At 51.8% G+C, this 26,725-nt stretch overlaps 2 pseudogenes; one reads left to right on the top strand and one right to left on the bottom strand.

The window, feature by feature from the left end:
• The first annotated feature begins 384 nt into the window (after positions 1–384).
• LOC131765789 (centrosomal protein of 78 kDa-like) overlaps positions 385–26,725 on the top strand; it is a 96,407-nt pseudogene continuing 70,066 nt past the window's right edge.
• LOC131765791 (DPEP2 neighbor protein-like) lies at positions 16,423–16,965 on the bottom strand (annotated as a pseudogene).

The raw sequence follows: 26,725 nt of genomic DNA, 5'->3' as shown, positions 1-26,725 counted from the left end.
CAAAGCAGAACTGCTTAACCCAAGGTAGCTGGCGGGTGAGCAGCGAGCATCTGCGGACCCGGGGATAAGTGGGGCGTCGCTGGGCCCCGCGTCCTCCAACATGGCGGGGCGGCCACTCTGAGGGTTCCGTTCCCCGAGACCCCAGCTCGCTTCCAAGCCCCGGCGGTCGCCACACCGGCCGTTTCTTACCCGGAGGTACAAATCTGACACAGACTCCAGGTCCTCATGCTCCTGGCTCCCGGAGTCAGCTCCATAGCTCCTCCGCACGCGCAGCTCCTGCAACTCCACCGCACTGACCTCAGTCCAGTCAATCGGCGGGGAGGGGCGGGTTTAACGGACGCACGGCCTACTTCCGGCGGCGCCAGAGACGCGGACGGGTCAAAGGTCGTGCGTCCTCAGCCCCGCACCTGACGCGCGTGCGTTTGGTGGACGCGGAGGTCTGGGTGCCTGCGAAGTGCGTGGTGTGGCCGGGCGCTGGGGTCCAAGGGGGACTGGCTGGTCGGCGGAAGCCGGTAAGTGCGGGTCCGCAGGCGTCCGGGCGTCATCTTCCGCCTACTCCAGGCAGTGGCGGTCTCGGGTCGCCGCGGCGGAAGGGCGGGGACTGGGCTAGGGGCGAGCCCGGGCTGGGAGCGGCTGCCGTCCGAACGTAGTGTCCAGACCGGGTCGTCCGTTTCTCAGTGCGGACCCGGGATCCTCAAAGAAAAAGGGAGTGAGGATAAAGGGAATGTAGAGTTGAGGGTTTGTTTTTCCTTTGTTTCCCCAGTGTGGAAAGGAATGGAAGATGTTCACTGCACCTGCACGTGACCCCAAAATTTAGTCGGGAAGCTGGGTGTTTCACCTCCAGTGAAAGCAAGTGGGAGTGATAGGAGAGGCTTGGAAAAAGATCGAGCAGGGGAAGAGAGAGATGTCGGCATCTTCTCTCCCTCCTGCATAAGACCGTTCCAGTATGTAATCGCTGACCTGGAGAAATAATGCTCGAGTACAGAGTACGGGGCAGAGTTCCAGGTGTCACTGTGCATCCAACCCCCACGAGCTTTGTGATTCATCGCAAATGGCCGATCCGGAAGGATGAGTAAACTCCGCAAGTACAGTCGTGGTACAGTATTTGTTGAAGTGCTCAAATTGGACTTGAGCCTGGGTGGGTCTGTCCCTTCAGGAAGCAGCCGTTGGGCTCTTACTTTAAGGGACTCGAGAAGTCTTGTCAGCTCCCAGCAGTAGAAACTTTGATCTTTTAACGCCCCGATCTTCAGCCATTTGTAATACGTGTTTAATTAATAGTCACAGGACATAAGTGACCGTGGTGCTCAATAGTTTGGATAAGATGATTCCACTCCAGAAAAACACGGCTAGCATCAGGAATACCTGTGTTTTGGCTCATGTTGACCATGGTAAGAATCTGTTCCAAATGGCTTATTTTCATTAATTAAGTGCTGCGTCTCCGCATGTGTCAGTGGAGTGATGTTCTGGGCAGATGAGAGTGATGCTTGCTAAGCTGCAAGTCTTATTTCCTTTAAAAGTGTGCTGTGGGAGGAACACAGCTAAGTAATGATTGTTATTCTTCTATGTAGTATATTTTGTTGTCGTTTAAACGAAAAGTTGAGTTTTTAAGTATTTGTATTTTTAAGTATTTTGAAATGGCTTTGTAATATAACACGTCTGTAGCCTTGACATAATAACCTCAGAACCTGTGTTACATGATTCTGCTTAACTCGTGCGATGTTTTTTGTTTTTGTTTTTTTGTGGTACGGGGGTCTCTCAATGTTCTGGCCTCTCCCGTTGCGGAGCACAGGCTCCGGACGCACAAACGCACAAGCTCACGGACCATGGCTCATGGGCCCAGCCGCTCCGCGGCATGTGGGATCTTCCCAGACTGGGGCACGAACCCATGTCCCCTGCATCTGCAGGCGAATTCTCAACCACTGCGCCACAGGGGAAGCCCTGTGAGATGTTTTATATTTTGATTGGTACAGTGGTTTGTCTTATCACTTAAGACTGTGCATTTTGCTCTGTGTAAATTATGCCTCAATTAAAAATATTTTTCGGTCCTTAAAAAAAAATGTTGCTTGACGGATTTTAAAGTGAGGTTGATCCGCAGGGTTGGCAGTACAGATTACAGCACTGTGGAGTGCTGGAATCTGTGTCCTTCCAGATGATGTTTTGTTCAAAGTTCTAATTAACATGCCCGTTGTATCTCACTTCACTTAGTATAGGTAAATAGGAAATATTTACTAAACCAGTTCTATGGTTAGATGTTAAGTTTGTTGATACAATCTACCCACCATACCCTTTAAAAAAAGAAATCGATTTAAATTTTTATTGTTACTTTAACAGGAAAAACTACTGTGGCTGACTCTCTTATATCTAGCAATGGAATCATCTGCAGTCGCCTGGCAGGCAAGGTATGTTCTATTTGATATATACCTGCATTTCAGTAAGTATTAGCAAATCTACAATGTGATGAGTCCTTCGTTGTGTTCTTAAAGATCGAAAAAGTATGAAGTATAGTTCATGCATCTAAGAAACTGCCAGTTCGTTTAGCAAGATAAAATAGATTGTTGAGAAAAAGTTATGTCTAGATTGCTTTATGTTACTTTATATTAATATTTTATAAGTGCAAGAATGAGTTTTTGCAACCAATCATTTGATAACCTGGCATGATTGTGGAAAATTTCACAGGTGGAAGAGATGCTTCACAGTGGGGAATAATGTGGATAAAATGCATAAAGGCTAATTTGTGGATTGTGCTTCATTTGAGTGGAACGTTTGCCTATACTGAGAGAGAAAAAGGTGCAGGTAGAAAAAATGTATCAGATTACAAAGACCTTGAAGGCTAACCTAAGTACCAGAGAAGGCTTCTGAAGCCTGAGGGTCATGATGAAGATCATGTTTTAGGAAATGAAATGATAGAGACCTTTGTTTTTAACTGTGAACTGAAAGAAATTGGAATAATTTATTTGCAGTAGAAAGGTAGAGATGTTCCTCCTTCAGTGAATTTACAGTATACTCATCTGGATTTATCAGGTGACTGGTAACATAGAGAAGAGGAGATAGAGAAGCAAAACTGAATTTAAAAAGTTAGACCTAAGATACTGAAAGAAGACTTGGGGATTTGAGGCACGTTGGGTGAGGAACTGGCCCAAGAAACTGTCTATGGAAGGCTGAAAAACCTGGGTTGAATGAAATAATAAAGTGCTTTTATTTTTCCCAGTTGACAACTGAGAAAAAGTACAATAACTCTAAAGTGAGTAGATGAAAAGAAATAATAAACCATAAATTAATGAAGTAGAAAAGATCAATGACGCCACAATTTGTTCTTCGCAATGATTAATACATCTAACAAATATGATACAGTGATGGTGGACACGTCATAATACATTTAAAGAGTGAATCATAATGTAAGCTATGGACTTTAATTAATAATAGTGTATGTGGGCTTCTCTGGTGGCGCAGTGGTTGAGAATCCACCTGCCGATGCAGGGGACACTGGTTCGCACCCCGGTCCAGGAAGATTCCACATGCCGCAGAGCGGCTGGGTCCGTGAGCCATGGCGGCTGAGCCTGAGTGTCTGGAGCCTGTGCTCTGCAATGGGAGAGGCCACAACAGTGAGAGGTCCGCGTACTGCAAAAAAAAAAAAGTAATAATAATAATAATAATAGTGTATGGATATTGGTTCATACATTGTAACATATACCACACTATACACTAATATAAGATGTAGCTAATAGGGGGAACTGTGTGTGGGAGGGGATGCTTGGGAACCTCTTAACTTTCCAGTCAATTTTTCTTTTTTTTTTTTTTTTTTTTGTGGTATGCAGGCCGCTCACTGTTGTGGCCTCTCCCGTTGCGGAGCACGGGCTCCGGACGCACAGGCTCACGGGCCACGGCTCACGGGCCCAGCCGCTCTGCGGCATGTGGGATCTTCCCATACCAGCTCACGCACCCGTGGCCCCTGCATCAGCAGGCAGATTATCAAGAGCTGCGCCACCAGGGAAGCCCGTCCGATGTTTACTGAACATCTGCTAATTTCGAGGTATTTTGCTAGCTATGTCAGAAGGTAGAGATTTATGCACAGGGCACCAGCCCACTATATAGAGAGCTGATTTGGGGGTTGAGGCAGCACAACATGAGCCAGGGAAAAAGTAGACTCTGAGAGTTGAGAGAGCTGGAGGGTCGGGAAGCTAGTAATGGGTTAAGAAAAGGGCTTTATAACAGTGCTAGAGATGACCCCTGAAGGGTGATTCAAGATGGCAGATGGGGACACACATTTCAAGTGGGAATAGTGTCAGCAAGGGGAGAATGAAATGTATGTGACCAAAGCACGGGACATGAGAGGGGGACAGGGATGCATGGTGCTTAGCTTCTCACAGGCATTGCTTTCATACCACAGCATTGCCTCCTGCTAAGCCCGCGCTTGGTTTCAGACTCTTTCTTAGTTCATGCAGCCACAGCAAAGTGATAGGATTGGGAGTGTGAAATAAAACCTATATACCCTCCTGAAGGTGAGGGAGTAGGAGAGAAAAGTGAAGAGGTAGGCTGGGCTGTATCTTAAAGAGCCCTTCGTGCCAGCTAGGCACTAGGATATGGGTTAAGTGCTCCAGCTCTGGAGTTAGACAACCTGAGTTCAAAACTCCATTTCCATTTACTTGGCCTTTTTGAGCTTCAGTCTGCAGCCTCTGTGTAGTGGAATAAAAACCAAACGTACCTTATCGCATTGTGAGGATTAAATGATGATAATGAGAAGCCCTTGGCAGGTGCGTGCTTTACCATGAAGATGATCATTGGCATTTATGATTAGGTAATAGGGTGCCATTGGGAGAAGAGAATAAACCAGGGTTGTTGTAATCAAATAGTACATTAGTAAGAATGGTCCGGTGGAAGTGTTTTGGATGGATTGAAAGGCAGAAAAGACGTTAGGTGGCTATTGCCATTGGTATAATAGTTGAAGTGAAGTAGTTACGGGAAACTGAAAGGAGAGGCAGTGGATCACTTTGTAAGTGAAGGCAACTGAGAATGAGTATTGTATACAAATCTGGTGACTAACCCTACCCTATGAGTCTGTGTAATGATGCTGCTCACGTTTTGAGGACATGAAGTTTGACAAAAGTATGTTTTTTTGCTTTGTGAATTAAATCATGCAGCAAGTCAGTGGCATGTGTGTGTACAGCAAATTCCTTTCAAATTTACTATTTAAAAGTATGTTAAGATAATACTATCCAGAAAACCTGTGATTCATTTATTCATTCAACAGATAATTCATTGAACGTTTCTTATATGCCAAGACTTGTTCTGGTCCTAGGGATACAGTTGTGAATAAAGCAAAGTCCCTGCTTCCTTGACACTTGCATTTGGGGGGATATATGCTCGCTGTACTTAGAATGTTCCACTCCATTGCAAGCAGGAAAGTGGCCCTCTAGGGTTATACGCTGATACGTAATATTTACATGGCAAGCACTTAATACGGTAATAAAGGTTCAAATGGGTACTAGAGTATCGTAAGAATTTCTTTTTATCTTTAGAATAGATTCCCGGCTTTATATTTGAACATAGATACTAGGTAGCCTTGGTCACTGCAGTGCAGCTGATGCCTTCCATTGGCTTGCAAACAGTAGGAGATATGGGTAAATTTCATGAATGTGTTTGCCAAATGGGTATTTTCTTCTGACAGTTTAACTGGCAAAAGCCAGCAATGGCTATATATGGGTAGTATGGCAAAAGATAATGTTCCATTGCCTTGTGGTGATGTTTTACCTGCACCTCCACCTGCTTTCCTGTCAGCTACCTCAATTCCATAAACAGCAGCGAGGAGGGTCCTGCTACAGGTTTGTGGCTTGTCTCACAAAGCCATGGTCAGGCAGAATATTCTATTTGAATTCGGTTGTTCAGGTTGCAAAAAAGCCTTACACTACTGGTACTTCTTGAACGGAATCCGAAAATTGGTGTCATATCATTTCTGTCCTTTCCATTGCTTGTGGTAGGAGATAAGGTAAATGCGGATTAACCACCTGGGAGGTTCTTAACATCTGGAGAAAGAGTATTCCTTTCATGTCAGGAGATACCGTTATAGAGATAAATACTATTAAATTTCATATAGCATTTTAATACACGATGGACTTTCTGGAGTTACTTGTTAAGGCAGCAGAGGAGAGCGTTTTGAGTACTCATGGGTGAGCAGAGCCATTGGATAGAGCAGTGGCCTTTGAGTGAGGGTGATTTTGCCCTCACCCTTCCCCCAGCACGTTTGACAATGGCTGGAGACATTTTCCTTGGTCACATCTGGTCGGGGAGGTGCTGCAGGCATCTAGTGGGTAGAGGCCAGGATGGTACCACATATTGTACAAGGCACAGGACAGCCTTTCCCCACCACCCCAAAAGAATGAGCTGGCCCAAAATGTCAATAGTGTGCTATGGAGAAACCTTGGATAGAGGCTGAGGACTGAAGAGAGGCTGAGGTTGCCCGATGTACTCTCACATCAGGTAGTCAGTCACATTTGCCAGACTGTTGTGTGGCCCTGCCCCTTTCCCAGAATCTGTAGCAGGCACGTTGATGCCAATGCTTGTCATGTCCTTGGGGTGCGAAACCCTTGGGGGCTCCTGAAAGTCCTAAACACAGGAAGGAGTGATTTAGGCGGGTGATGTGGGAGCAGAGAACTTTAGGAAGAACAAAATTGTCCTCATGTGTTTGGGAAATGTGCCAGATGGAAAAGAGATGAGGTGTGCCCTGGGGTGTCCCATTCCAAAAGGCAGACTGGGACTGATGTGTGCCAGGGAGTCAGATTTTGAATTTGATATAGACTGCTGTAGCAACGAGCAATGCCTTGATCTGTCTAGAGAGTGCTGGGTTGTCTGTCACTGCAGAGTTCGTGTATAGGCTGATGCCCACTGATCGGTGATATGATAGAGGGTGGCTGATATAAAGGATGCTCTTAAGATATTGTGATTCTACCCTACTTTTACGATTCTTTCCCAGGATTCGGAGCTCCTCGTTCGTGAGCTGCAGAGCTCCTTGGGGGTCTGCTCTGACATGTTTCATCCATTGACATGTGCCACTCGTTTTTTAGTACAAAACAAAGAATGGCTTTGCACAAAGCCCGAAGGGATACTCTGAAAGAATGATGGGAAAGGAATAATGCATAGGTATGTATTTGCATTTACTTTCTCCAAATATTTGAGACAGGGTAGCTGGTCAGTGGCTGCTTTCTCGTGCTCGAGCCCTTACAATGTGATCACCTCAGAATGTTACAGGGATTGGAGCCTGTCGGAGCCTGTCTCTGCCCATGGCCCCTAGTTTCTTCTTGTCATGGCTGTAGATACTGTGTAAGACCCTTGTCTTTTCCTCCTGCTCACAGCAGACATTGAGTAACATCTCGCTGTTACTGACATGCGTATTTCACAGTATAGTACTTTAGAAATGAGAAAGGTTTACTTATTGTGGAAACCAGTGTCGGCACCTGGGAGTGTTAGTGTCACTTGGTATTGTGTTTCCCACGGCTGCCATCGTAACTGTCATTGCCTGGTGACTCCCTAGGGTTTGAAAAGAATTCTTCCTTGGATCTTAGGTGATAGTGGTACATTCCTTCATTCATTTATTCGTTCAGGAACTATTTTCTCAGCACCATGTATGTGCCATTTACTTTTCACATGTACAGTGAACGACACAGACAAAATTCCTGCCCCAGTGAACTGTATATTGTGATGTAATTGGCTTACGGTGAGGCCTGACCATTGGTAGTATTTTAAAATCTCTCCAGATGATTCTAATGTACAACTAGGTTTGAGAATCACAGTTATAAATGAAGCACTTTGGGAATGGCAAAGGCACTGCAGAAATAAAAAGTGGCTATTGGTATTCCTGCATTTTTCCTGCCTGCATCAGGACTGTTGTGCAAGTGCTGATCATTTTCTTTTCAGCCCTTTTCGCTGTTTGCCTAGACCCTTTATCCCTGTTTCTAACTTAACACCCTACCTCCTTCTTGTCTTTCAACCTGCAGTCCATCATCAGTTTGGGATTTATCCTAAACTTGGTCGGAAGCCATTACAGGGTATAAACAGAGAAGTGGTGTTAGCAGAGATGCCTTTTTCAGACACCATACTGGCTACTGTAATAGAATGCAAAGCAGGGGACGGGAGTAGATTTGGGAAGACTCATTAGGAGACTGGCTTTGTGCACAGTGGTGGCCTTGGAGAATGGAGTAAAGGAGGTGGGTTAGAGTCATAATTGGAAGGTTACTCATGGCTTGGAGGTGAATAGGAGTTAGTGATAAATTGGTTATGGGGAATGTGGATTAAGGATGTATAATTGGGTAAATGGAGGTGCTACTTAGTGCAATGGGAAAAATATTCTGCCCACATATTGGCCTGATAAACACCTTCTCACCTTTTAGACCTTGAATCAGAGATTCTTTCTTGTGTTATTTTATTATATTTTATTTTATTTCATTTTTTTTTGGTCTTTGATGCCAGCTTGCAGGATCTTAGTTCCCCAACCACGGAGTGAACCCAGGCCGCCTGAACTGGAGGCACAGGGTCGTAACCACTGGACCACTGGGGAATTCCCAGCGAGTTTTTTTTATTTCTTTTTTTTAAATATAAGTTTTAGTTACTTGATTAATTAATTTTTGGTTGCGTTGGGTCTTCGTTGCCACGCGTGTGCTTTCTTTAGCTGTAGCGAGCAGGGGCTACTTCTCGTTGCGGTGCACGGGCTTCGCACTGCAGTGGCTTCTCATGTTGCGGAGCACGGGCTCTATGCACGCAGACTTCAGTAGTTGTGGCGCATGGGCTCAGTAGTGGTGGCTCGCAGGCTTAGTTGCTCCGCGGCATGTGGGATTTTCCCGGACCAGGGAGCAAACCCATGTCCTCAGCATTGGCAGGCGGATTGATTTTTTGTTTTTAAACATCTTTGTTGGAGTATAGTTGCTTTACAGTGGTGTGTTAGTTTCTGCTGTGTAACAGAGTGAATCAGCTATATGCATACCTGTATCCCCATATCCCCTCCCTCTTGCATTTCCCTCCCACCCTCCTGATCCCACCCCTCTAGGTGGTCGCAAGGCACTGAGCTGAACTCCCTGTGCTATGCAGCTGCTTCCCACTAGCTAGCTATTTTACATTTGGTATTGTATATATGTCAATGCTACTCTCTTATTTCGTCCCAGCTTACCTTTCCCCCTCCCTGTGTCCTCAAGTTCATTCTCTATCTGCGTCTTTATTCTTGCCCTGCCTGTAGGTTCATGAGAACCTTTTTTTAAAATAGATTCCATATATATGTGGTAGCGTATGGTATTTGTTTTTTTCTTTCTGACTTACTTCACTCTGTATGACAAACTCTAGATATATCCACCCCACCTCACTACAAATAGGTCAGTTTCATTTCTTTTATGGCTGAGTAATATTCTTTTGTATGTATGTGCCACATCTTCGTTATCTATTCGTTGGTGGATGGACACTTAGGTGGTTTCCATGTCCTGGCTATTGTAAGTAGTGCTGGCAGGCGGATTGTGACCCACTGAGCCACCAGGGAAGTCCCCAGAGATTATTTCTTAAGGGAGGCCCTCCTCAAGCCCCACCAGTCTCTTCCCTGCTGACAGAGACTCCCACGGAGTTACTGGAGCCCACTTGCGTTTGTCCATAGCCTCAGTAGAGGAAGTGGCAGTGACCAGGTGTCGGAGGAGAACCGGGAGCCGCCGCTGCTGCAGCAAAGAAAATCAGAAGTGATCAGTCACTTCTGCTGTGCACAGTCTCAGTCTCAGCACAGTCTCTGTGCTGTGCACAGAGAACAGGTTTGAGTAGATATAGAGGATCTGGTAAGACATCCTCTCTCAGGCCACCAAAGAGAATGGTATCTGGTGAAGAACCGGCAGGGAAGTTTCTCTGAGGGGAGCGTGTTTCCACAGTTAAACTGCCGTGGAATCTGTGGACTTCTGGTGAGGTCATATAAGGAACCGGCGACTTGAGGGGCAGGCTTCAGCAGGAGGGGCAGTAAGGTGGAGGAGAGCAGGGTGGAAGCAGAGGCACTCTGCCTGGCCCCTCACACCTGGGCCTCCCCACCCATGCCCTGGTGTAGTCGACACAACACGTGGGGCGTGCCGGTGGGCTGGAACAGCCCCAGGGGCCACGGGAGGGCAAGAGAGACCCACATCCTGAGATTGGCTTGAGAGGCAAGATGAACATTGAAAGGCACAACTAGGTTGTACGGCCCTGAGGCAGAGATTTGTGTGGACTGGGGAATCAGGGAAGGCTCCTCGGCAGTGGGCCTGAAGGACAAGTGACATGTGGACCCATGGGGAGGAGAGGGAAGGCATTCCAGCTTGGAAGAATAAAGGCAGAGACACACTCTTCTCGACCTTGTCCTGCCCCAAATATAAATTCATAGCACCCTGCCATTTTCATGCCTGAGGCCTCAAGAAGACCCTGAGGTGAAGGGGCCTGCCCAGTGTTACACAGGTAGTGGAGAGGTGTTGTGCTCGATGGTTAGGTTCAGGTTGGGGCCCCGGATTTACAGCTGATAGGAACGTGAGGACAAGCTCATGCCGTTTCAAACATTTCCAAGTGTTGACTGAGGTAGACGTCAAAGGTGCAAAATGGGGGTGCTGAATGACCTCACCAAGTGGGAATAGTGGGCACATTTTAATACGAAATTCGAAGCGAGCTCGTGACACAAGGACATCACAGGAAATGGCAGCATAGTCATGACACTCCCCCCTCCCCTAGAAGTAAAAATCACTAGAGTCCTCTCTCTCTCCTCCGTGAAAGGATGAGATAAAGGGCTCAGCAGCAGCCCCCGTGAAGGACGTGGTGGACACCGCGAAGAGGTGTCACTGAGACGGTTTGATCCGACTCGGAGAAGGAAAGAGACAACTCTGCCCTTGGCCTGGTCAGGCCCACAGGAGGGAACCCCATTTGGGGCAGCCGTTGATAGTGTGGCAGTGTGAGAGAACCTTCTTCAGGAGGGGACTCCCTGTTGCCGACCTTGCAAAAGCCCACACGGCACATTCGTTTACTGGGGCTGTTGCACAGGGGGTGCGCCCGGAGGTGGGGCCACCGTGCTTGCGAATCACAGCAGCTCGTAATCGTTAGCTGAGTGAACGCTGCAATCGCCGGAGCTTGGGTCTGGAGCAACCGAGATTCTTGGTCCGACTCTTCCGGAGCGCGCTTTCTCTTGGGAGCTCGTCTGGGGCCTGGCTTCTCTGCTTCGGCCTTTGCTGGCGTGGCCAAAGGAGCATCCCCGTGGGCCCGGTAGCCACCAAGCAGGCAGTCTGTCTCCCCGTGCCAGCCCAACTGCGTTCCTCCACACCCTCGGTAGAGGACGTGGCAGTGACCAGGTGTCGGAGGAGAACCGGGAGCCGCCGCTGCTGCAGCAAAGAAAATCAGAAGTGATGAGTCACTTCTGCTGTGCACAGTCTCCTGCCAGCATCTCCCTCTCTCAAGTCTCTCCCAGTTTCTGGCTGAAGACCTTTAATCTACTTGACAACCCAAACACAGCCTTGGCCCATCACCTCTAGGAGTCCCTAGAGAAGGGACACTAGCTGCAAGAGCAATTCCTAGAGCCTACGGCTGCAGCCGATGAGGAAGTTTCTTGACCGTTTCCAGGGAAAACGGTAGAGCCCGAGAGTCATCGCGCTCATGATCCTCTCCATCTCTCCCTTCCACAACAGAGAAAACATTTCTTGCAGCCTGTCACTTCTGAGGCTTTCATGGAAATGCCTGTCAAGGCTTGGAAGAGAATACTCTAATCTAACTTGGTTAAGAACCCCTCCCACGTTGGGCTCCGCTCCTGGGCCCCATTTATACTGCCTGTCTCAGCCACACTGAACTCTAGCCCTCGGATACTTGTATCTAGAGTAGAACAAGGCCGAATACTGAGGCAGAGTGATCTGGAGACTCAGAACCGGGTTCTGGGTACCAAGTCTCGGCTCACATCAACCCAGCCTCCTGGGACACCATCTCCTCAGCCCTCCAGTCTCACTAGCACTTCATCACCCCCCTTGGTTCTTCCGGCCTTCCCACAAAGAGGGCACCACCCTCTCCCCTAGTACTCAGCAGCTCCGTATGGGATGTGTCTGAGGGGACCCGTATATAGATGTCGTCTACATGAGAGCACAGAGGTGCCTGGGTTTGAAGGTGCGGTTCCAGAGTGGGCCTCTTCCTCAAACTGCTCCATTGACCATCTGCCAACAAAAAATGCCCTTGTCTTTTGCTAAGGGGCCAATCAGGAAAGGGTGTGAATGGAAGCATCCTGTAGCCCAAGGCGTTAGGCTCCCTTTATAAAGATCAGGAGCTTCCTGCACACTAGTCCAGGGAGGAGCTTTCTCTCATCCTCAGCAGTGAGCACGGTGGGATCCTGAAGGTGTCTCAGGTCACTGGTATCACGTACATCCGGGAAAGCACTCAGGTGTACGTACTGGGCAAGAGCCACAGACACACGTGGTAGCCCGGTGAGGTTGTGTGTACCCCATGCCTCTTGCACAGATGCCCAGTCTGGGTGTACCTCGTGCACTGCCCAGCCAGGGAACAGAGAACAGGTTTGAGTAGATATAGAGGATCTGGTAAGACATCCTCTCTCAGGCCACCAAAGGGAATGGTATCTGGTGAAGAACCGGCAGGGAAGTTTCTCTGAGGGGAGCGTGTTTCCACAGTTAAACTGCCGTGGAATCTGTGGAATTCTGGTAAGGTCATATAAGGAACCAGCGACGTGAGGGGCAGGCTTCAGCAGGAGGGGCAGTAAGGTGGAGGAGAGCAGGGTGGAAGCAGAGGCACTCTGCCTGCCCCTCACACCTGGGCCTCCCCACCCATGCCCTGGTGTAGTCAACACCCCACGTGAGGCGTGCCGGTGGGCTGGAACAGCCCCAGGGGCCACGGGAGGGCAAGAAAGACCCACATCCTGAGATTGGCTTGAGAGGCAAGATGAACGTTGAAAGACACAGCTAGGTTGTACGGCCCTGACCCTAAGAGGCAGAGATTTGTGTGGACTGGGGAATCAGGGAAGGCTCCTCGGCAGTGGGCCTGAAGGACAAGTGACGTTTGGACCCATGGGGAGGAGAGGGAAGGCATTCCAGCTTGGAAGAGTAAAAGCAGAGACACACTCTTCTCGACCTTGTCCTGCCCCAAATATACATTCATAGCACCCTACCATTTTCATGGCTGAGGCCTCAAGAAGACCCAGAGGTGAAGGGGCCTGCCCAGTGTTACACAGGTAGTGGAGAGGTGTTGTGCTCGAAGGTTAGGTTCAGGTTGGGGCCCCGGATTCACAGCTGATAGGAACGTGAGGACAAGCTCATGCCGTTTCAAACATTTCCAAGTGTTGACTGAGAGAGACGTCAAAGGTGCAAAATGGGGGTGCTGAATGACCTCACCAAGTGGGAATGGTGGGCCCATTTTAATACGAAATTCGAAGCAAGTTCGTGACACAAGGACATCACAGGAAATGGCAGCATAGTCATGACACTCCCCCCTCCCCTAGAAGTAAAAATCACTAGAGTCCTCTCTCTCTCCTCCGTGAAAGGATGAGATAAAGGGCTCAGCAGCAGCCCCCGTGAAAGACGTGGTGGACACCGCGAAGAGGTGTCACTGAGACGGTTTGGTCCGACTCGGAGAAGGAAAGAGACAACTCTGCCCTTGGCCTGGTCAGGCCCACAGGGACTGCGAATCACAGCACCTCGTAATCGTTAGCTGAGTGAACGCTGCAATCGCCGGAGCTTGGGTCTGGAGCAACCGAGATTCTTGGTCCGACTCTTCCGGAGAGCGTTTTCTCTTGGGAGCTCGTCTGGGGCCTGGCTTCTCTGCTTCGGCCTTTGCTGGCGTGGCCAAAGGAGCATCCCCATGGACCCGGTAGCCACCAAGCAGGCAGTCTGTCGCCCCGTGCCAGCCCAACTGCATTCCTCCGCACCCTCGGTAGAGGACGTGGCAGTGACCAGGTGTCGGAGGAGAACCGGGAGCCACTGCTGCTGCAGCAAAGAAAATCAGAAGTGATGAGTCACTTCTGCTGTGCACAGTCTCCTGCCAGCATCTCCCTCTCTCAAGTCTCTCCCAGTTTCTGGCTGAAGACCTTTAATCTACTTGACAACCCAAACACAGCCTTGGCCCATCACCTCTAGGAGTCCCTAGAGAAGGGACACTGGCTGCAAGAGCAATTCCTAGAGCCTACGGCTGCAGCCGATGAGGAAGTCTCTTGACCGTTTCCAGGGAAAACGGTAGAGCCCGAGAGTCATCGCGCTCATGATCCTCTCCATCTCTCCCTTCCACAACAGAGAAAACATTTCTTGCAGCCTGTCACTTCTGAGGCTTTCATGGAAATGCCTGTCAAGGCTTGGAAGAGAATACTCTAATCTAACTTGGTTAAGAACCCCTCCCACGTTGGGCTCCGCTCCTGGGCCCCATTTATACTGCCTGTCTCAGCCACACTGAACTCTAGCCCTCGGATACTTGTATCTAGAGTAGAACAAGGCCGAATACTGAGGCAGAGTGATCCGGAGACTCAGAACCGGGTTCTGGGTACCAAGTCTCGGCTCACATCAACCCAGCCTCCTGGGACACCATCTCCTCAGCCCTCCAGTCTCACTAGCACTTCATCACCCCCCTTGGTTCTTCCGGCCTTCCCACAAAGAGGGCACCACCCTCTCCCCTAGTACTCAGCAGCTCCGTATGGGATGTGTCTGAGGGGACCCGTATATAGATGTCGTCTACATGAGAGCACAGAGGTGCCTGGGTTTGAAGGTGCGGTTCCAGAGTGGGCCTCTTCCTCAAACTGCTCCATTGACCATCTGCCAACAAAAAATGCCCTTGTCTTTTGCTAAGGGGCCAATCAGGAAAGGGTGTGAATGGAAGCATCCTGTAGCCCAAGGCGTTAGGCTCCCTTTATAAAGATCAGGAGCTTCCTGCACACTAGTCCAGGGAGGAGCTTTCTCTCATCCTCAGCAGTGGGATCCTGAAGGTGTCTCAGGTCACTGGTATCACGTACATCTGGGAAAGCACTCAGGTGTACGTACTGGGCAAGAGCCACAGAGACACGTGGCAGCCAGGTGAGGTTGTGTGTACCCCACGCCTCTTCCCCAGATGCCCGGTCTCTCTGTTCCTCCTGCACCGCCCAGCCAGGGAACAGAGCACAGGTGGGAATACGTGTAGAGGATCCGGTCACGCATTCTCTCGCAGACAACCAAAGATTGGTCTCTGGTGGAGAACCGGTAGGGAAGTTTCTCTGAGGGCAGCAAACTTTGTTTGCACAGTTACACTGCCATGGAAACTGTGGAATGCCGGTGAGGTCCTCACTAGCCAGTGAGGTCATCGTATGGAACCTGTAACTTGGGGGTCAGGCTTGAGGAGGAGGGGCAGTTCTGTGGAGGAGAGCAGGGTGGAGGCAGAGGTACTCTGCCTGGGCCCTCACACCGGGGCCTCCCCACCCATGCCCTAGTCTAGTAGACACCCCACGTGGGGCGTGCCGGTGGGCTGGCACAGCCCCAGGGGCCACAGGAGGGCAAGAGAGACCCACATCCTGAGATCGGCTTGAGAGGCAAGATGAACGTTGAAAGAGACAGCTAGGTTGTACGGCCCTGACCCTAAGAGGCAGAGATTTGTGTGGACTGGGGAATCAGGGAAGGCTCCTCGGCAGTAGGCCTGAAGGACAAGTGACGTTTGGACCCATGGGGAGGAGAGGGAAGGCATTCCAGCTTGGAAGAGTAAAAGCAGAGACACACTCTTCTCGACCTTGTCCTGCCCCAAATATAGATTCATAGCACCCTGCCATTTTCATGACTGAGGCCTCAAGAAGACCCAGAGGTGAAGGGGCCTGCCCAGTGTTACACAGGTAGTGGAGAGGTGTTGTGCTCGAAGGTTAGGTTCAGGTTGGGGCCCCGGATTCACAGCTGATAGGAACGTGAGGACAAGCTCATGCCGTTTCAAACATTTCCAAGTGTTGACTGAGAGAGACGTCAAAGGTGCAAAATGGGGGTGCTGAATGACCTCACCAAGTGGGAATGGTGGGCCCATTTTAATACGAAATTCGAAGCAAGTTCGTGACACAAGGACATCACAGGAAATGGCAGCATAGTCATGACACTCCCCCCTCCCCTAGAAGTAAAAATCACTAGAGTCCTCTCTCTCTCCTCCGTGAAAGGATGAGATAAAGGGCTCAGCAGCAGCCCCCGTGAAAGACGTGGTGGACACCGCGAAGAGGTGTCACTGAGACGGTTTGGTCCGACTCGGAGAAGGAAAGAGACAACTCTGCCCTTGGCCTGGTCAGGCCCACAGGAGGGAACCCCATTTGGGGCAGCCGTTGATAGTGTGGCAGTGTGAGAGAACCTTCTTCAGGAGGGGACTCCCTGTTGCCGACCTTGCAAAAGCCCACACGGCACATTCGTTTACTGGGGCTGTTGCACAGGGGGTGCGCCCGGAGGTGGGGCCACCGTGCTTGCGAATCACAGCAGCTCGTAATCGTTAGCTGAGTGAACGCTGCAATCGCCGGAGCTTGGGTCTGGAGCAACCGAGATTCTTGGTCCGACTCTTCCGGAGCGCGCTTTCTCTTGGGAGCTCGTCTGGGGCCTGGCTTCTCTGCTTCGGCCTTTGCTGGCGTGGCCAAAGGAGCATCCCCGTGGGCCCGGTAGCCACCAAGCAGGCAGTCTGTCTCCCCGTGCCAGCCCAACTGCGTTCCTCCACACCCTCGGTAGAGGACGTGGCAGTGACCAGGTGTCGGAGGAGAACCGGGAGCCGCCGCTGCTGCAGCAAAGAAAATCAGAAGTGATGAGTCACTTCTGCTGTGCACAGTCTCCTGCCAGCATCTCCCTCTCTCAAGTCTCTCCCAGTTTCTGGCTGAAGACCTTTAATCTACTTGACAACCCAAACACAGCCTTGGCCCATCACCTCTAGGAGTCCCTAGAGAAGGGACACTAGCTGCAAGAGCAATTCCTAGAGCCTACGGCTGCAGCCGATGAGGAAGTTTCTTGACCGTTTCCAGGGAAAACGGTAGAGCCCGAGAGTCATCGCGCTCATGATCCTCTCCATCTCTCCCTTCCACAACAGAGAAAACATTTCTTGCAGCCTGTCACTTCTGAGGCTTTCATGGAAATGCCTGTCAAGGCTTGGAAGAGAATACTCTAATCTAACTTGGTTAAGAACCCCTCCCACGTTGGGCTCCGCTCCTGGGCCCCATTTATACTGCCTGTCTCAGCCACACTGAACTCTAGCCCTCGGATACTTGTATCTAGAGTAGAACAAGGCCGAATACTGAGGCAGAGTGATCTGGAGACTCAGAACCGGGTTCTGGGTACCAAGTCTCGGCTCACATCAACCCAGCCTCCTGGGACACCATCTCCTCAGCCCTCCAGTCTCACTAGCACTTCATCACCCCCCTTGGTTCTTCCGGCCTTCCCACAAAGAGGGCACCACCCTCTCCCCTAGTACTCAGCAGCTCCGTATGGGATGTGTCTGAGGGGACCCGTATATAGATGTCGTCTACATGAGAGCACAGAGGTGCCTGGGTTTGAAGGTGCGGTTCCAGAGTGGGCCTCTTCCTCAAACTGCTCCATTGACCATCTGCCAACAAAAAATGCCCTTGTCTTTTGCTAAGGGGCCAATCAGGAAAGGGTGTGAATGGAAGCATCCTGTAGCCCAAGGCGTTAGGCTCCCTTTATAAAGATCAGGAGCTTCCTGCACACTAGTCCAGGGAGGAGCTTTCTCTCATCCTCAGCAGTGAGCACGGTGGGATCCTGAAGGTGTCTCAGGTCACTGGTATCACGTACATCCGGGAAAGCACTCAGGTGTACGTACTGGGCAAGAGCCACAGACACACGTGGTAGCCCGGTGAGGTTGTGTGTACCCCATGCCTCTTGCACAGATGCCCAGTCTGGGTGTACCTCGTGCACTGCCCAGCCAGGGAACAGAGAACAGGTTTGAGTAGATATAGAGGATCTGGTAAGACATCCTCTCTCAGGCCACCAAAGGGAATGGTATCTGGTGAAGAACCGGCAGGGAAGTTTCTCTGAGGGGAGCGTGTTTCCACAGTTAAACTGCCGTGGAATCTGTGGAATTCTGGTAAGGTCATATAAGGAACCAGCGACGTGAGGGGCAGGCTTCAGCAGGAGGGGCAGTAAGGTGGAGGAGAGCAGGGTGGAAGCAGAGGCACTCTGCCTGCCCCTCACACCTGGGCCTCCCCACCCATGCCCTGGTGTAGTCAACACCCCACGTGAGGCGTGCCGGTGGGCTGGAACAGCCCCAGGGGCCACGGGAGGGCAAGAAAGACCCACATCCTGAGATTGGCTTGAGAGGCAAGATGAACGTTGAAAGACACAGCTAGGTTGTACGGCCCTGACCCTAAGAGGCAGAGATTTGTGTGGACTGGGGAATCAGGGAAGGCTCCTCGGCAGTGGGCCTGAAGGACAAGTGACGTTTGGACCCATGGGGAGGAGAGGGAAGGCATTCCAGCTTGGAAGAGTAAAAGCAGAGACACACTCTTCTCGACCTTGTCCTGCCCCAAATATACATTCATAGCACCCTACCATTTTCATGGCTGAGGCCTCAAGAAGACCCAGAGGTGAAGGGGCCTGCCCAGTGTTACACAGGTAGTGGAGAGGTGTTGTGCTCGAAGGTTAGGTTCAGGTTGGGGCCCCGGATTCACAGCTGATAGGAACGTGAGGACAAGCTCATGCCGTTTCAAACATTTCCAAGTGTTGACTGAGAGAGACGTCAAAGGTGCAAAATGGGGGTGCTGAATGACCTCACCAAGTGGGAATGGTGGGCCCATTTTAATACGAAATTCGAAGCAAGTTCGTGACACAAGGACATCACAGGAAATGGCAGCATAGTCATGACACTCCCCCCTCCCCTAGAAGTAAAAATCACTAGAGTCCTCTCTCTCTCCTCCGTGAAAGGATGAGATAAAGGGCTCAGCAGCAGCCCCCGTGAAAGACGTGGTGGACACCGCGAAGAGGTGTCACTGAGACGGTTTGGTCCGACTCGGAGAAGGAAAGAGACAACTCTGCCCTTGGCCTGGTCAGGCCCACAAGGACTGCGAATCACAGCACCTCGTAATCGTTAGCTGAGTGAACGCTGCAATCGCCGGAGCTTGGGTCTGGAGCAACCGAGATTCTTGGTCCGACTCTTCCGGAGAGCGTTTTCTCTTGGGAGCTCGTCTGGGGCCTGGCTTCTCTGCTTCGGCCTTTGCTGGCGTGGCCAAAGGAGCATCCCCATGGACCCGGTAGCCACCAAGCAGGCAGTCTGTCGCCCCGTGCCAGCCCAACTGCATTCCTCCGCACCCTCGGTAGAGGACGTGGCAGTGACCAGGTGTCGGAGGAGAACCGGGAGCCACTGCTGCTGCAGCAAAGAAAATCAGAAGTGATGAGTCACTTCTGCTGTGCACAGTCTCCTGCCAGCATCTCCCTCTCTCAAGTCTCTCCCAGTTTCTGGCTGAAGACCTTTAATCTACTTGACAACCCAAACACAGCCTTGGCCCATCACCTCTAGGAGTCCCTAGAGAAGGGACACTGGCTGCAAGAGCAATTCCTAGAGCCTACGGCTGCAGCCGATGAGGAAGTCTCTTGACCGTTTCCAGGGAAAACGGTAGAGCCCGAGAGTCATCGCGCTCATGATCCTCTCCATCTCTCCCTTCCACAACAGAGAAAACATTTCTTGCAGCCTGTCACTTCTGAGGCTTTCATGGAAATGCCTGTCAAGGCTTGGAAGAGAATACTCTAATCTAACTTGGTTAAGAACCCCTCCCACGTTGGGCTCCGCTCCTGGGCCCCATTTATACTGCCTGTCTCAGCCACACTGAACTCTAGCCCTCGGATACTTGTATCTAGAGTAGAACAAGGCCGAATACTGAGGCAGAGTGATCCGGAGACTCAGAACCGGGTTCTGGGTACCAAGTCTCGGCTCACATCAACCCAGCCTCCTGGGACACCATCTCCTCAGCCCTCCAGTCTCACTAGAACTTCATCACCCCCCTTGGTTCTTCCGGCCTTCCCACAAAGAGGGCACCACCCTCTCCCCTAGTACTCAGCAGCTCCGTATGGGATGTGTCTGAGGGGACCCGTATATAGATGTCGTCTACATGAGAGCACAGAGGTGCCTGGGTTTGAAGGTGCGGTTCCAGAGTGGGCCTCTTCCTCAAACTGCTCCATTGACCATCTGCCAACAAAAAATGCCCTTGTCTTTTGCTAAGGGGCCAATCAGGAAAGGGTGTGAATGGAAGCATCCTGTAGCCCAAGGCGTTAGGCTCCCTTTATAAAGATCAGGAGCTTCCTGCACACTAGTCCAGGGAGGAGCTTTCTCTCATCCTCAGCAGTGGGATCCTGAAGGTGTCTCAGGTCACTGGTATCACGTACATCTGGGAAAGCACTCAGGTGTACGTACTGGGCAAGAGCCACAGAGACACGTGGCAGCCAGGTGAGGTTGTGTGTACCCCACGCCTCTTCCCCAGATGCCCGGTCTCTCTGTTCCTCCTGCACCGCCCAGCCAGGGAACAGAGCACAGGTGGGAATACGTGTAGAGGATCCGGTCACGCATTCTCTCGCAGACAACCAAAGATTGGTCTCTGGTGGAGAACCGGTAGGGAAGTTTCTCTGAGGGCAGCAAACTTTGTTTGCACAGTTACACTGCCATGGAAACTGTGGAATGCCGGTGAGGTCCTCACTAGCCAGTGAGGTCATCGTATGGAACCTGTAACTTGGGGGTCAGGCTTGAGGAGGAGGGGCAGTTCTGTGGAGGAGAGCAGGGTGGAGGCAGAGGTACTCTGCCTGGGCCCTCACACCGGGGCCTCCCCACCCATGCCCTAGTCTAGTAGACACCCCACGTGGGGCGTGCCGGTGGGCTGGCACAGCCCCAGGGGCCACAGGAGGGCAAGAGAGACCCACATCCTGAGATCGGCTTGAGAGGCAAGATGAACGTTGAAAGAGACAGCTAGGTTGTACGGCCCTGACCCTAAGAGGCAGAGATTTGTGTGGACTGGGGAATCAGGGAAGGCTCCTCGGCAGTAGGCCTGAAGGACAAGTGACGTTTGGACCCATGGGGAGGAGAGGGAAGGCATTCCAGCTTGGAAGAGTAAAAGCAGAGACACACTCTTCTCGACCTTGTCCTGCCCCAAATATAGATTCATAGCACCCTGCCATTTTCATGACTGAGGCCTCAAGAAGACCCAGAGGTGAAGGGGCCTGCCCAGTGTTACACAGGTAGTGGAGAGGTGTTGTGCTCGAAGGTTAGGTTCAGGTTGGGGCCCCGGATTCACAGCTGATAGGAACGTGAGGACAAGCTCATGCCGTTTCAAACATTTCCAAGTGTTGACTGAGAGAGACGTCAAAGGTGCAAAATGGGGGTGCTGAATGACCTCACCAAGTGGGAATGGTGGGCCCATTTTAATACGAAATTCGAAGCAAGTTCGTGACACAAGGACATCACAGGAAATGGCAGCATAGTCATGACACTCCCCCCTCCCCTAGAAGTAAAAATCACTAGAGTCCTCTCTCTCTCCTCCGTGAAAGGATGAGATAAAGGGCTCAGCAGCAGCCCCCGTGAAAGACGTGGTGGACACCGCGAAGAGGTGTCACTGAGACGGTTTGGTCCGACTCGGAGAAGGAAAGAGACAACTCTGCCCTTGGCCTGGTCAGGCCCACAGGAGGGAACCCCATTTGGGGCAGCCGTTGATAGTGTGGCAGTGTGAGAGAACCTTCTTCAGGAGGGGACTCCCTGTTGCCGACCTTGCAAAAGCCCACACGGCACATTCGTTTACTGGGGCTGTTGCACAGGGGGTGCGCCCGGAGGTGGGGCCACCGTGCTTGCGAATCACAGCACCTCGTAATCGTTAGCTGAGTGAACGCTGCAATCGCCGGAGCTTGGGTCTGGAGCAACCGAGATTCTTGGTCCGACTCTTCCGGAGAGCGCTTTCTCTTGGGAGCTCGTCTGGGGCCTGGCTTCTCTGCTTCGGCCTTTGCTGGCGTGGCCAAAGGAGCATCCCCGTGGGCCCGGTAGCCACCAAGCAGGCAGTCTGTCTCCCCGTGCCAGCCCAACTGCGTTCCTCCACACCCTCGGTAGAGGACGTGGCAGTGACCAGGTGTCGGAGGAGAACCGGGAGCCGCCGCTGCTGCAGCAAAGAAAATCAGAAGTGATGAGTCACTTCTGCTGTGCACAGTCTCCTGCCAGCATCTCCCTCTCTCAAGTCTCTCCCAGTTTCTGGCTGAAGACCTTTAATCTACTTGACAACCCAAACACAGCCTTGGCCCATCACCTCTAGGAGTCCCTAGAGAAGGGACACTGGCTGCAAGAGCAATTCCTAGAGCCTACGGCTGCAGCCGATGAGGAAGTCTCTTGACCGTTTCCAGGGAAAACGGTAGAGCCCGAGAGTCATCGCGCTCATGATCCTCTCCATCTCTCCCTTCCACAACAGAGAAAACATTTCTTGCAGCCTGTCACTTCTGAGGCTTTCATGGAAATGCCTGTCAAGGCTTGGAAGAGAATACTCTAATCTAACTTGGTTAAGAACCCCTCCCACGTTGGGCTCCGCTCCTGGGCCCCATTTATACTGCCTGTCTCAGCCACACTGAACTCTAGCCCTCGGATACTTGTATCTAGAGTAGAACAAGGCCGAATACTGAGGCAGAGTGATCCGGAGACTCAGAACCGGGTTCTGGGTACCAAGTCTCGGCTCACATCAACCCAGCCTCCTGGGACACCATCTCCTCAGCCCTCCGGTCTCACTAGCACTTCATCACCCCCCCTTGGTTCTTCCGGCCTTCCCACAAAGAGGGCACCACCCTCTCCCCTAGTACTCAGCAGCTCCGTATGGGATGTGTCTGAGGGGACCCGTATATAGATGTCGTCTACATGAGAGCACAGAGGTGCCTGGGTTTGAAGGTGCGGTTCCAGAGTGGGCCTCTTCCTCAAACTGCTCCATTGACCATCTGCCAACAAAAAATGCCCTTGTCTTTTGCTAAGGGGCCAATCAGGAAAGGGTGTGAATGGAAGCATCCTGTAGCCCAAGGCGTTAGGCTCCCTTTATAAAGATCAGGAGCTTCCTGCACACTAGTCCAGGGAGGAGCTTTCTCTCATCCTCAGCAGTGGGATCCTGAAGGTGTCTCAGGTCACTGGTATCACGTACATCTGGGAAAGCACTCAGGTGTACGTACTGGGCAAGAGCCACAGAGACACGTGGCAGCCAGGTGAGGTTGTGTGTACCCCACGCCTCTTCCCCAGATGCCCGGTCTCTCTGTTCCTCCTGCACCGCCCAGCCAGGGAACAGAGCACAGGTGGGAATACGTGTAGAGGATCCGGTCACGCATTCTCTCGCAGACAACCAAAGATTGGTCTCTGGTGGAGAACCGGTAGGGAAGTTTCTCTGAGGGCAGCAAACTTTGTTTGCACAGTTACACTGCCATGGAAACTGTGGAATGCCGGTGAGGTCCTCACTAGCCAGTGAGGTCATCGTATGGAACCTGTAACTTGGGGGTCAGGCTTGAGGAGGAGGGGCAGTTCTGTGGAGGAGAGCAGGGTGGAGGCAGAGGTACTCTGCCTGGGCCCTCACACCGGGGCCTCCCCACCCATGCCCTAGTCTAGTAGACACCCCACGTGGGGCGTGCCGGTGGGCTGGCACAGCCCCAGGGGCCACAGGAGGGCAAGAGAGACCCACATCCTGAGATCGGCTTGAGAGGCAAGATGAACGTTGAAAGAGACAGCTAGGTTGTACGGCCCTGACCCTAAGAGGCAGAGATTTGTGTGGACTGGGGAATCAGGGAAGGCTCCTCGGCAGTAGGCCTGAAGGACAAGTGACGTTTGGACCCATGGGGAGGAGAGGGAAGGCATTCCAGCTTGGAAGAGTAAAAGCAGAGACACACTCTTCTCGACCTTGTCCTGCCCCAAATATAGATTCATAGCACCCTGCCATTTTCATGACTGAGGCCTCAAGAAGACCCAGAGGTGAAGGGGCCTGCCCAGTGTTACACAGGTAGTGGAGAGGTGTTGTGCTCGAAGGTTAGGTTCAGGTTGGGGCCCCGGATTCACAGCTGATAGGAACGTGAGGACAAGCTCATGCCGTTTCAAACATTTCCAAGTGTTGACTGAGAGAGACGTCAAAGGTGCAAAATGGGGGTGCTGAATGACCTCACCAAGTGGGAATGGTGGGCCCATTTTAATACGAAATTCGAAGCAAGTTCGTGACACAAGGACATCACAGGAAATGGCAGCATAGTCATGACACTCCCCCCTCCCCTAGAAGTAAAAATCACTAGAGTCCTCTCTCTCTCCTCCGTGAAAGGATGAGATAAAGGGCTCAGCAGCAGCCCCCGTGAAAGACGTGGTGGACACCGCGAAGAGGTGTCACTGAGACGGTTTGGTCCGACTCGGAGAAGGAAAGAGACAACTCTGCCCTTGGCCTGGTCAGGCCCACAGGAGGGAACCCCATTTGGGGCAGCCGTTGATAGTGTGGCAGTGTGAGAGAACCTTCTTCAGGAGGGGACTCCCTGTTGCCGACCTTGCAAAAGCCCACACGGCACATTCGTTTACTGGGGCTGTTGCACAGGGGGTGCGCCCGGAGGTGGGGCCACCGTGCTTGCGAATCACAGCACCTCGTAATCGTTAGCTGAGTGAACGCTGCAATCGCCGGAGCTTGGGTCTGGAGCAACCGAGATTCTTGGTCCGACTCTTCCGGAGAGCGCTTTCTCTTGGGAGCTCGTCTGGGGCCTGGCTTCTCTGCTTCGGCCTTTGCTGGCGTGGCCAAAGGAGCATCCCCGTGGGCCCGGTAGCCACCAAGCAGGCAGTCTGTCTCCCCGTGCCAGCCCAACTGCGTTCCTCCACACCCTCGGTAGAGGACGTGGCAGTGACCAGGTGTCGGAGGAGAACCGGGAGCCGCCGCTGCTGCAGCAAAGAAAATCAGAAGTGATGAGTCACTTCTGCTGTGCACAGTCTCCTGCCAGCATCTCCCTCTCTCAAGTCTCTCCCAGTTTCTGGCTGAAGACCTTTAATCTACTTGACAACCCAAACACAGCCTTGGCCCATCACCTCTAGGAGTCCCTAGAGAAGGGACACTGGCTGCAAGAGCAATTCCTAGAGCCTACGGCTGCAGCCGATGAGGAAGTCTCTTGACCGTTTCCAGGGAAAACGGTAGAGCCCGAGAGTCATCGCGCTCATGATCCTCTCCATCTCTCCCTTCCACAACAGAGAAAACATTTCTTGCAGCCTGTCACTTCTGAGGCTTTCATGGAAATGCCTGTCAAGGCTTGGAAGAGAATACTCTAATCTAACTTGGTTAAGAACCCCTCCCACGTTGGGCTCCGCTCCTGGGCCCCATTTATACTGCCTGTCTCAGCCACACTGAACTCTAGCCCTCGGATACTTGTATCTAGAGTAGAACAAGGCCGAATACTGAGGCAGAGTGATCCGGAGACTCAGAACCGGGTTCTGGGTACCAAGTCTCGGCTCACATCAACCCAGCCTCCTGGGACACCATCTCCTCAGCCCTCCGGTCTCACTAGCACTTCATCACCCCCCCTTGGTTCTTCCGGCCTTCCCACAAAGAGGGCACCACCCTCTCCCCTAGTACTCAGCAGCTCCGTATGGGATGTGTCTGAGGGGACCCGTATATAGATGTCGTCTACATGAGAGCACAGAGGTGCCTGGGTTTGAAGGTGCGGTTCCAGAGTGGGCCTCTTCCTCAAACTGCTCCATTGACCATCTGCCAACAAAAAATGCCCTTGTCTTTTGCTAAGGGGCCAATCAGGAAAGGGTGTGAATGGAAGCATCCTGTAGCCCAAGGCGTTAGGCTCCCTTTATAAAGATCAGGAGCTTCCTGCACACTAGTCCAGGGAGGAGCTTTCTCTCATCCTCAGCAGTGGGATCCTGAAGGTGTCTCAGGTCACTGGTATCACGTACATCTGGGAAAGCACTCAGGTGTACGTACTGGGCAAGAGCCACAGAGACACGTGGCAGCCAGGTGAGGTTGTGTGTACCCCACGCCTCTTCCCCAGATGCCCGGTCTCTCTGTTCCTCCTGCACCGCCCAGCCAGGGAACAGAGCACAGGTGGGAATACGTGTAGAGGATCCGGTCACGCATTCTCTCGCAGACAACCAAAGATTGGTCTCTGGTGGAGAACCGGTAGGGAAGTTTCTCTGAGGGCAGCAAACTTTGTTTGCACAGTTACACTGCCATGGAAACTGTGGAATGCCGGTGAGGTCCTCACTAGCCAGTGAGGTCATCGTATGGAACCTGTAACTTGGGGGTCAGGCTTGAGGAGGAGGGGCAGTTCTGTGGAGGAGAGCAGGGTGGAGGCAGAGGTACTCTGCCTGGGCCCTCACACCGGGGCCTCCCCACCCATGCCCTAGTCTAGTAGACACCCCACGTGGGGCGTGCCGGTGGGCTGGCACAGCCCCAGGGGCCACAGGAGGGCAAGAGAGACCCACATCCTGAGATCGGCTTGAGAGGCAAGATGAACGTTGAAAGAGACAGCTAGGTTGTACGGCCCTGACCCTAAGAGGCAGAGATTTGTGTGGACTGGGGAATCAGGGAAGGCTCCTCGGCAGTAGGCCTGAAGGACAAGTGACGTTTGGACCCATGGGGAGGAGAGGGAAGGCATTCCAGCTTGGAAGAGTAAAAGCAGAGACACACTCTTCTCGACCTTGTCCTGCCCCAAATATAGATTCATAGCACCCTGCCATTTTCATGACTGAGGCCTCAAGAAGACCCAGAGGTGAAGGGGCCTGCCCAGTGTTACACAGGTAGTGGAGAGGTGTTGTGCTCGAAGGTTAGGTTCAGGTTGGGGCC

Source organism: Kogia breviceps, chromosome 11, assembly GCF_026419965.1.
Source record: "Kogia breviceps isolate mKogBre1 chromosome 11, mKogBre1 haplotype 1, whole genome shotgun sequence".
In the NCBI taxonomy this organism is placed as follows: Eukaryota; Metazoa; Chordata; class Mammalia; order Artiodactyla; family Physeteridae; genus Kogia; species Kogia breviceps.
This window is presented reverse-complemented; position numbering and strand designations above follow the sequence as displayed.